The sequence below is a fragment of the Condylostylus longicornis genome, unplaced genomic scaffold, assembly GCF_029603195.1.
Source record: "Condylostylus longicornis isolate FDR11 unplaced genomic scaffold, ASM2960319v2 ptg000013l, whole genome shotgun sequence".
Classification (NCBI taxonomy): Eukaryota; Metazoa; Arthropoda; class Insecta; order Diptera; family Dolichopodidae; genus Condylostylus; species Condylostylus longicornis.
Window position 1 is genome coordinate 12,501,600 of NW_026577982.1, and position 11,402 is coordinate 12,513,001.

The window sequence follows — 11,402 nt, forward strand, 5'->3', positions numbered from 1 at the left end:
AATTGAAACAAAATTTTGTAGTATAATACCGTCCTATTCAACTTAAACTAAAAGTGAGTTCGATGGACGAAAAACAAGTTCGTATATTATACACAAGTTTGGTTATGTATTATTATTATTATAGTTAAATTACCTGTAAAAATGTTTTACCTGTAAGAGAGAGAGCAAGCCAGAAAAGATTGGTGCAACAGTTTAAAGATTTCAAAATGGTGAATATCATCTATTATGATGATGATAATATATATGTAAGTATGTTGGTTCACTCATTTGTAGTATTCAAGTGTTTAATATAGTAAAATATAGATTTGATAGTATTTTATGAACAAATACTTTCATAATACAAAAGATTATAAAGCTTTACACTGTAATATCGAAATCATTTCAATTCAATTTTTTCCATTATCTTGCACAAGTATTAGTGTTTATAAATTTGAATTTGATTTTTAATAATTAAACGTATATATAAATAAAATTTAAATATGTTATTTAAATTTGAAAATTTTATCAATTATATTTGGCACTTTTAAAAAATTAAGAAAATTAAAATTTATTTTAAGTATTATTTTCTCTATTAAATTTCAAAAATTAATTGAATTTTCTTAAATAGTTGTAACATTTAAAATTTTTTAAAGTAAATTATGTTATGAGAACCCATACATACATAGACGTTTACGATATACGTATGCATACTTAAGACATTTTAATATTTCTTTCAAGGAAAATAGGTTTCTTTGTTGCTGAGAAGTAGGTTCTTGATTACCATAATAAAGGAAAATCATAAATTTCTCTCTTCGTATATAATTTACATTTATTTTTAATGAGAAAATAAAATGAGAGATTAGTGTACGAGTAGTGTTTACAAAGTTAAGATTTTATTGTAATTAAAAACAAATTTAGTAAAAGTAATTAAGTTAAAAATTTAATGTTGAATAAAATTTAAAAATTTACTGTACCCTGTACCTATAATATTTGTTGTACAAAAATATTTTTTTAAACAAATAATCAATTATAGTTCAGATTAATGTCACTGGACCCTTAATTTATTGAAGTAAAATTTGGTGTTGTTTGTTGTTAGTAAATTTGCAGGTGGAAATTATCAATCAAATTTTATTTAGTTAATCGAAAAATTTATAGCAAAAAATTTTGATATGAAATGGCATTTGCAGTACTTTATTTTTTTCAAAAACTTCTAAACTGGATAAGATAAAAGTACCACTCATATATTAAAATAAGGCTTATTGACAAAGTTGCCAGCTGTCCTTTAGTAAAAGAGAATTGTAATGTTATGTCACCTAAAAAATTAACAATTTTTTAAAAATGAAAATTTAAAAATTCAAATTTTTAATTAATTGAAAGTAATGTGATTCTGAAATTTGAACAGATTATGGACAATGTAGAATTTCATGAGAAAGTACTTGTCTTGAGTTTTCTAAATCACATTAATAATGTGCCTATCTGAAAAAGGAACGGAGTTATACATTAAATTTCAAAATTTTGAGTATTTGTAACACTTGGAATCTTGGGTTTCCCCGAATTCTTGGCATGCCCAACTAATCGAGTTTTTCATTTTGTACTTCTACAGTCCTATAGTCTTCTATAGTCTTGTATGTATATCAGTTAGTTATATTAAATTTTTAAATTTTTGAATTTAATATCCATGAAACTTAATCAAAATAACAAAAAAATTAGTAGATTAGGTAATGGTATCAAGGTTTCAATATCGTAAAAAACAATTATTAAAATTCATTATTTATTACTGGGTACGTGTTTGTATGTATATATATATATATATATATATATATATATATACGTGTATGAGTACATAGGTAATGTAACACTAAATTATATGTGCGAATATTATGCCTTTTCATGTAAATATCTTGCCTTTTGGCACTCCTTTTCAACTCTATAGAGATTTTCTTATTTTCTTCTATTTTCAATTCTCATTTTACGCACATTTTTACGAGTATACAAAAATAAATTATTTTAAAGTCAATTAAAAAATATTTCGTTAAAAAAATTGGGAAAAAGAAAAATTCTTTTAAAACGCGAGTACCTTCCATAGGAATTAGCTTCCGTTCTTTTTTATATCATATTGGTCTTTGGAGAATATTATACGGACATTATAAAAGTCTTTTAAATCCTTTAGCGTATAATAAATATTATATACTATAATTAAATTAAATATAAAATGTATATGAAATGTCACATTGATGATACAATGATGTAAACATCACACACATATATTATGTACAATTTAATTCTTATGACATCAACCGAAATTTAGTAGCAAGTAATTAAGGCTGTCATAAAAACCTTTTTTTTCTTTATGTTTTATTTGTACACGTGCTAAGGATATTTTAGTGGTGTATACGTGAAAGAATATTGTACAAGGTTAGGGTGAAACATTTTGTATATGATAATTAAGGTGAAGCATTTTATTTTATGAAAATATATATATATATATATATGTATATATATATATATATATTGTGCGGTAAGCATATAAACGAGCACATTGTGTATTCTGGGTTAGATAAAAATTGTGTTGCTTTATGAAAATGAGGTTAAGCTTTCTTCATCGACTTATTTAGAAGTTTATTTTAAAATTTTTAGAAAATTACAATTGTAAAATTGATTATTTTTCCAAATTTATATACAAAAATTAAAGTTCAGCCTATGGAAATGATATCTAGCTGACTCGTTATTTTCATGAAAACATCGTGTGTCTGTTTTTTTGCTATATTTTTACTTATATAAAATTGTATATGAAAATCTTTTCATTGTTTGACAAAAAATCTTTTCATGACAAAAAAATGTAAAGTGACTCGTAGTAAAAGGTGACTCGTAGTAACTGGTTTTGCCCCAAGACTATCAATTATGTCATCATATTCCGAAAATCACAAAGTTCGGAATTATAAACTCAGATATTTAATGCATATAGACCGACAAACATCCCTTTAAAAATAATTCCCTTTTTCATTTATTCAATAAAGAAAAGCATACATTTCTGTGATAGATTCAACAGGTGAAATTTGATTTGTAAATAATACCTAGCTTTATTGTTTGCAATGAGGTCAATAAAAGGAAAAGGATAGCCGAGAAAATTTTGTACATTATTATGGTGATCTTATTATACGTGTATAAAATATGTCCTTTTTCAGTTTCCGAGATAAATTTTCTCCAATTTTTTTCTTTAAAGGTCATTAGTTACTTATATTTTTGAGATTTCATATTATTTAAAATTTTTATATCATTTACGTTTATGCTAAAATTAAGTTTACTAAATTTTAAACAGTTTTGGTATTTTTAATAAACTATTGGAAAGAAAGACTATTGGAAAGCTTTATTTGGAGCAGAAATAAACTGAAATTCCAATCAGTTTTAAAATTAAATAAATACAGATTAGGCTTGTGTATAGCATTACCTGCAAATACATTTACAAATTACATCACCTCTACTTAACTATCAATTATTATTGTTATACAACGCAAATCATATACTATTGTTTTTACCTTTAAAGACCTTTATGATATACTCGTAGCTCTATTTACTATATTATTTGCAAAAAAAAATTCGTACATGAATTATAAAACCAGATTTCAATTATACATACATAAACTGTATAATTAATTCTATTATAATTATTCCTATCAATTCTACCCTAATTATTCCCACAGAAATGTAACCAAATTTGCATATACAATCTATGGTTAATTAGTTTGTCGAACACAGTAACTTACATACATTATGTATACATATATTATTTCTATTGTATATAGATAACTACAATGCATGTTTTGTATTCTGCATTCCTATAATATTTTCACTAACCTCATGGAAAAAATTACAATGAAAAAAATAGAAACGCATAACAGACAATCAGTTTATTGGTACTTTACGAAATTGTTGTTGTAGCTTTAAAATAAAATGATTTTATATAGTAAATTGTGTTTTTATAGAAAACATTTTTTTAAGCTTAAAATCATATAAAACTTGACAAGTATGTGGCACATGTTGCTTTAATTCTAATTTGTTATTTTTCAACTGAAAGCTTTTTATACCCATTCATTCTTAGACTTGTAGAGCATTAGAAATATATTATTACGCTTGTAAACCTGATATATCTAATAATAGTCTGAGCGCGGTTAGATTAAGGTAAATTAATCTGCCATCTACTTTATTCACAAATTAAAATTATAGTTGCTGAAAAATTTATACCCACGGAAGCGGAGTTAATTTTTCATCAATAAAATGTGCCACAGCTACCAGGAGATGGATATAAATAAAGCTCTTTTTCACTAGTGCGGGTTTCCAGCCCTGGGTCGACCCAAACTGATTAAGTGCGATAAGACATTGAAAATTTATATCAGGGATTTAGATATATTCCTCAAAAGGTTGGAGTGGCAAAGATCACCTGTAATCGTACGCTCAAAGATGTCCCAGTGGTCCCGGGGTGGTGGCAGCAAAACGGAATGTGTGCTGCTAATTGGGGTAGGGTCAACCAACCGACCACGTCAACCAGCCAATACACTTCAACTTGAGGTTTAGTTCCGACGACATTTTTATGATTTCTTTCCATAGAACCAATTATGGGAGGCATGCACCTGTTAGTAGAATGCCGACTTTATATGACAAATACAAACATACAGACTTGTTTTCTCTCTGGCAAAAGCCCCAATAACAAAGGTTTTATTTAGTGATAGTTAAATATTGTTTTTTTAGCTTTTATCGTTGTTTCATTGTATTCAATAGTATGTAAGTGGTAAAAATGCTTTTATTGTATAATTTTAAATTATTGATATTATAACAGTTGACTATTTAAAAGAAATATGATTAAATTCTTCTATAATTTTGTAAAATGCAATATGGGAAACGTAACATTCTTTATATTCTCTCTGTTAAAATTTTTCAACTATTGGCATATTATAAAGGGAAAATCTTATTTTCCAAATTTATTTGATTATGTTGTAGAAACATATATGAATAGCATATACATTTAAAAGCTATAGAATATGTAAATAAATCAATAATGAAAATATTTAACAAAAACCAAAACTAACAAAAATTTACATTGTGCTCAATTCATTTATCTAAGATACAAACCAAATAGCAAAGACGAAAACGCAAAGGTTTTCTATCGAGTATTTAGTTTACCTACATATAAAAACTTTTATTGTTATGAAAAAATTTTATTGCCACAGAAATATGGAGTTGAGCCAAAAACAAAAAAAAAAGAAACAAGAAGAAAAACAAAAAACGTTAAAAACTACATGTTAACCCCACCATTGCTTTTGTTTTTCATTGTATATTTCGTCTCAAATAAAGCTTTGTAAAAAAATAACAAATGTTTGTTTCACAAAGTTCAAAACTAAAATGCCATTATTTTGTATAACATTAAAGGAATATTGCTATTTGTTTCGTAAAGTTTTATTGAAAATTTTAATTTTCCAATGGCAATTCCATTTTATTGTTTTATTTACATGTATGGCAATTCTGTTTACGTAATTAGAATCGAATAATGTAAATTAAATAAATAGTTTTACACGTTTTATATATAAAATATTTAATTGAAATAGAAAAATATTTTTGAAAATTTTAATTTATAAGAGTTTTCCCACAGAAATCCAATAAAAAATAATTATAACATTAAATTATTTGAAGAAAATTTTGTGGCGCTCAAATTGTTTCGCTCAGTTGTCATCGTATTTTCACTTTAAAAAATAATAAATTATTAATCTATACAATATTTTATAATTATATACATATATGATATATATAAATATCTATTTCATATACATATAGATTTTCTAAATAATCAAACCCCCCCCCCCATTAAAAAAAAAAAAAATGTAATATTACATCATTCTTGGATGGAAGCTCAATTAAAACTATACGCGACTATATAATAAATATGATGATAAACTTTGACTTCTTCTATATTCGGTTTTGAATTAGTTAATGGCATTTGAAATATATATATATATATATATAAATATACAAACATTGTCATCCACATGAAATTTATTGTTAACAAAACAGAAAAACATTAGTCTGCAAAGAGAGAAAAATTTCCAAATAACTTGTATATTCGACTTCGTATACGATTGCTTTATATACAGCGATTAATATTTACAGCTTTTTCTATTTTTTTTTTTGTTCAAATTCACTCAATTTTTTATATTATTTTTATATACTCATATATCCTTATACATATGTAATATATACGTATAGCTCATGTTTAAACAGAAAAACAGTTTTCTTTTTTCTTTTCTTTTTTGCTTTTGGATGCTCTTTATAATAATTTTTATCCTTTTTTTTTGTTTCCATTTCATTTTAAATTTACCAAAATGTCCTGAAGAGCTTTTTCCAGTGTTAATTCAGTTCGCGATACGTTAAGAACTATATAAACGAAAGGCAAAATATAAAATATTAAAAATATAAAAATACAAAAAAAAAAAAATTATATCAAGAAAAATTTAATATTAAAACTAAATATACATACAAATATACACATATATTTAATACATACATTTATATAATTTATATATTCATATATATATGTATGTATTATTTATATATTTATAATATATATATATAAGTGTATTATTATGTAGCCATGCTAAGCATAGAGTTACGCAAATATATTTCATATATTAATTTATATAATATTTATATATATGTGTATATATACATTATATATATATGTAATATATAAAAGTTAAAAATTTCGTTTAGCTTTATGTTTATTAATATTTTCATTTAGTTTTCATACATTCTTACATGGTGTTATTAAATAAAATCAGTTAACTAACATTGATAATATTTTTGAATATTTTTTTGTTTTTTAAATTTCGTAAAAAAATTTTATAATTTAAATGGAAAATTTTGCATATATTTAGGATGATTATAATTTTAATTAATTGAAATATTCATGTGTTCTTTTTTTAAATACAAATTGCTTTGTAATATTGATGTGGGTTTTGAAATTATAAAAAAATGTAATTTTTTGAAAAATTAATAATATTTTGGTAACCCTTTTGATTTTTTGTGTAATTTTCTTAATATTGTTACATTTGAGCCTATACAGACCATCACATTATTATTACTATAATTAATGATTTTAAATAAGGTCCTTACAAGATTTTATATTATTTATAGCTGTATAGAAATTCATTTAGGGAAAGGAATTTTAAAATCACTGTATATATATATATATATATACAATATATATATATGTACATTATAATATTTTTTTTCTAAGAATCTGCAAAAAAAAAGAAAAAAGTTATTCAAATTTCAGAATTGAATGTGTTTTGACTGACTGAAGAGTATTAAATAAAAAGAATATTACATACATACAAACATACATTCTTTTGTGTAAATTTCTCATTTCTAAAACAAGAAAAAAAAAATAAAATAAAAAAATAATAAGAAAAGTAACAAGAAAATAAAAGAAAAATTTGCCTATTTTTTTTTTTTTTGCTTTTTCTTTGAATGAATTACATAACGTAAAACTTTATAGAAGTAAAAAAAAATAAAAAAAAATTTTTTTTTGTATTATTCTTTTGTGATTTTCTCTTTTTCATATTACTTTTTTTTTTTTTTATATATATCTAAGACGACGACGACTAAGTTTTAATTATTGTGTACAAAACAAGAAAAATAATAAAAATAAAAATTAATAATATTTAAAAAAAAAAAAATTTTTAAATAGAAAAAAATTTATTAACTTTGTTTCCAATTCGAAATTCCAATTGCTTTTTAACTAAAATAACTATGATAACTGCGAAGGATATATAAGGAAAATTTACGTAACAAAATTATTCTTTTGTGTTCTCCGCACATTTTAAATATCATACAAGAAGAAAAGAAATAAAATAAATTCTATTTAATATAAAAATATGAAAAAATATGGAAGTCTAATTTTATTTCAAAAAGGTATGTGAAATTTTTTTATTTTTAAAAATATAAGCTTTTTATATTTATTTTTTTTTTATTATTATTTTCTTTAATTATTTAAAAGTACATTGAACTCATATATATACTTGTTCATATACATATATTTATAAATATACATATATTTTATTATACAATGTGGTGTTTTTGTACATAAAATCACCCCTCGCTCACACATCACACACTACATACACTACACAAGCTATATATATATTATTATTATTCTGTGTTATATGAGAATGATGAAGGCTATTGTGCAACATTTTGAGCAAAGATGAAAATGAAAATAAAAATGAAAATGTCAAATTAGAACTAAAAGCAATATTATTATTAAAGATTTTCATTTTGACAAATATATTTGACATAAGAATAAAATCAATCAACGTAATTAATAATATAACATTTTCATATATATGTATAAGAGTATTGTATATTTACGTAAGTACAATATATATGGGGGTGTATATATTGTATATGGTTGTATTAATATTTTATATAATTTTCAATAGATTATAAAATATATTTGAATATCAAAGAAGAAAAAAGTGAACAACCAACTTATTTAATATCGATTTGTGTTATATTGTATATGAAATGCAAAAAAAAAAAATTTATATACCATAAATTATTTAATAAAAAAAAATCTATTGATTAAAAATTAGTAATATTCAAGCAAAAAATAAAAAGAAGAAGAAGAAGAAAAAACGAATAACCGAAAACAAAAAATAAAAAAAAAAAATATAAAAGAAAAACAAAAATAAGGAGAAAAAGGAGAGAATATAGAAAACTTAATTTTATGTCATTTGGCCTCAAAAGAGGGCGAGCGGCGCACTCCATTCATAGCATACATATAAACATATATATATATATATATATATATATATATATATATATATATATATCAAAAGATAAAGAAACATCGTTTAACATTTTAAACATATTTTTTTCGCAATAGCTCTAGTTAGGTGTATTTGAAATCATATAGAAAATATTTGCATATTTATAGGGGTTTGATGTTGAAATTTTTGTTTTGTTTTCATATTTTTTATTTTTTATTTTTTTTGGTTAACCTTTTATATTAAGTTATTAAGAAAATGAAGAAAACTTTGTTTAAACAATAAAAAATGAAAAGAAGAAGAAGAAAAAGAAAGAGAAAATTAAGAAGATTTCTGTTTGAGGCTTTTTTTTATATATATATACTTTTGTTTTTTATTTATGAATATTTTTTAACTACACAGTCATTCACCATAGTAATTTGCGTTATACATTGTTGTTTGTACTTTTATTATTATTATTAGTGCATTCAATAACAATAACATGTTGCATTGTTAAGTTTTTTTTTTTTTTTGTTTTCTGGAAATTTCACTAATAGCTTATGCGTTTTGTTTCTTATTTTCTCATCCTTTTCTTCCTCGTGTTTTTGTTTTTTTTTTTTTCGAAATTATGAACAAGGATTTTTTTGTTTAAATATATTTAATAGAAAATTAAGAAGTTTCACCTTGAAAATAATATTTTTTTTTTGTATTTGGGAATTATTAAGGTTTTGAGTTAAATTAAAATTAAAAGGAAGGGTTATGTAGAATACATTGTGCAGGGTTTTTGGATTCAGTGATTGCAAACGTTTAAGGTCATACTAGTAGTATTAAGGAGAATATTTAAAAATTAAAATAATTCAAAATGAAATTATTTTTAAGACGTACTAGTACGTGTTAAATATAATTTAAGAATATTAAAGGAATGAATAGTAACTAGATTGCAACTAGCAAATAACGATATTTAAATGCATTATATATATAAATAGCAAATTTAATAATAACGTAGAAACGAAAATGAGGCTCCTATTTTATTTTTTGACCTTTGTTCACTCTCTTTAAAAGAACATAGAGCTTCCATATAGTCTTCTGTTCTTCTCCATCGCATTCTGTTGTTTTGGTAATTTCTTGTTTTTATTATTCTACGCCAAGTTACTTTCGGCCTAAATATTTTAGGTTTTTCTTGTTGGTTCCACTCAAATGCTTGACGTGATATTGCAGATTGTGTTCTCCATAGCGTATGTATCGGACATTGCCATTTTCCTCTTCTTATCTGTCTCATTATGGATTCTTCACCTACCAACTTCTACATTTCCACATTAGAGATTCTTTTTGGCTAAAAGATTGTACATAAAATGTATAAGTAAATGAAAATATTTTTATACATTAATTTGATTAATTTTTATATAAAAACCTATTAAGTTTTAACCCGATTCTCTATTTAAATATTTGAAGACCTGTAGAATCAGAATATAAGATAAATATTATGAGGGGGAGGAGAAACTTTTTCTATAGAACTTTGTTTTATTTCTCTTTTATTTTTGTTTTTCGTTTTTTGGGGTAAATTAGGGAAAAATATAATTAAAAAATGAAAAAAACTTAAACTGGTAATTAAAAAACCTGAGAAGAAAAATAAAAATAAATATAATAATCCCGCGTGTATATATATGAGGGTGTGTGTATGTATGAATGTATGTAGTTTGTATGTATGTAGTGAAGAACAAGAATAAGAAAAAAATGGTATTTGAGGAAATTTCATGGAAAGAAAAATAAAAAAAATTTTTTTTTCCTTTTAAATTTTTTTGTTTTTTTTTTTTTTTTTAAATTAGCTCAAGAATTTTAAATTTTGAATTTTTATTTATCCTAAGTTATGTTTTTCTTTTTTGATTATAACATAGAACCATGAAACATATTATTATTTTAATTATGCCTGGGAATTTTAAATTTTTATTCATTCTACTTGTTTTTAGTGAAAATTTAATTCAAAGATTCTTAAAGGTCTTAATAATTTGAAAATATCATTGCTTATTGCTTATAGTACATATAAAAAAACATACAATTCTTAATGGGAAAGAAATTTGCAAATCCAAAGCAGTTTTCTTTTCAAATAAATCCATAATATTCAGGATATTTTAATTAAGGTTAATTATTGTAGTTTTTTAAGAGCTCCCGCGTTCGAACAGCTTATTTTGCCGCTTTTAATTTTGTAATGAGTGAAAAGATACTTTAATAAATGCCTGGGGATATAAAAAAATTATTAAAGAATGTGCTTCCTAAGTTTCTTTCCAAGATGAAGTTTGAGGTTTTGGTTTTTAAATTTTTATCAAAACATTTTAGTAGGTATCCATTATACATCAATTTTTTTTTATTTTCAAATATTAATGCGGTGAATTTATAGTAATTTTAAAACCAGTTGCTTTCGGAATTTTTATTTTGTGAGATGGCTTGGAAAATATTTAACTAGCTATATTTAAATTAAAGAAAAAAATGACTACACATTTATATTTTTGAAATTTTCTATTAATTTCATTGCTATTAACCTGTTAGCGATTAGTTTTTCTAAGACAGCTCGATTTACTGTGATGAAATAATTTTAAGCGAAGACACGTATTTACGAAATTTTATTAACAG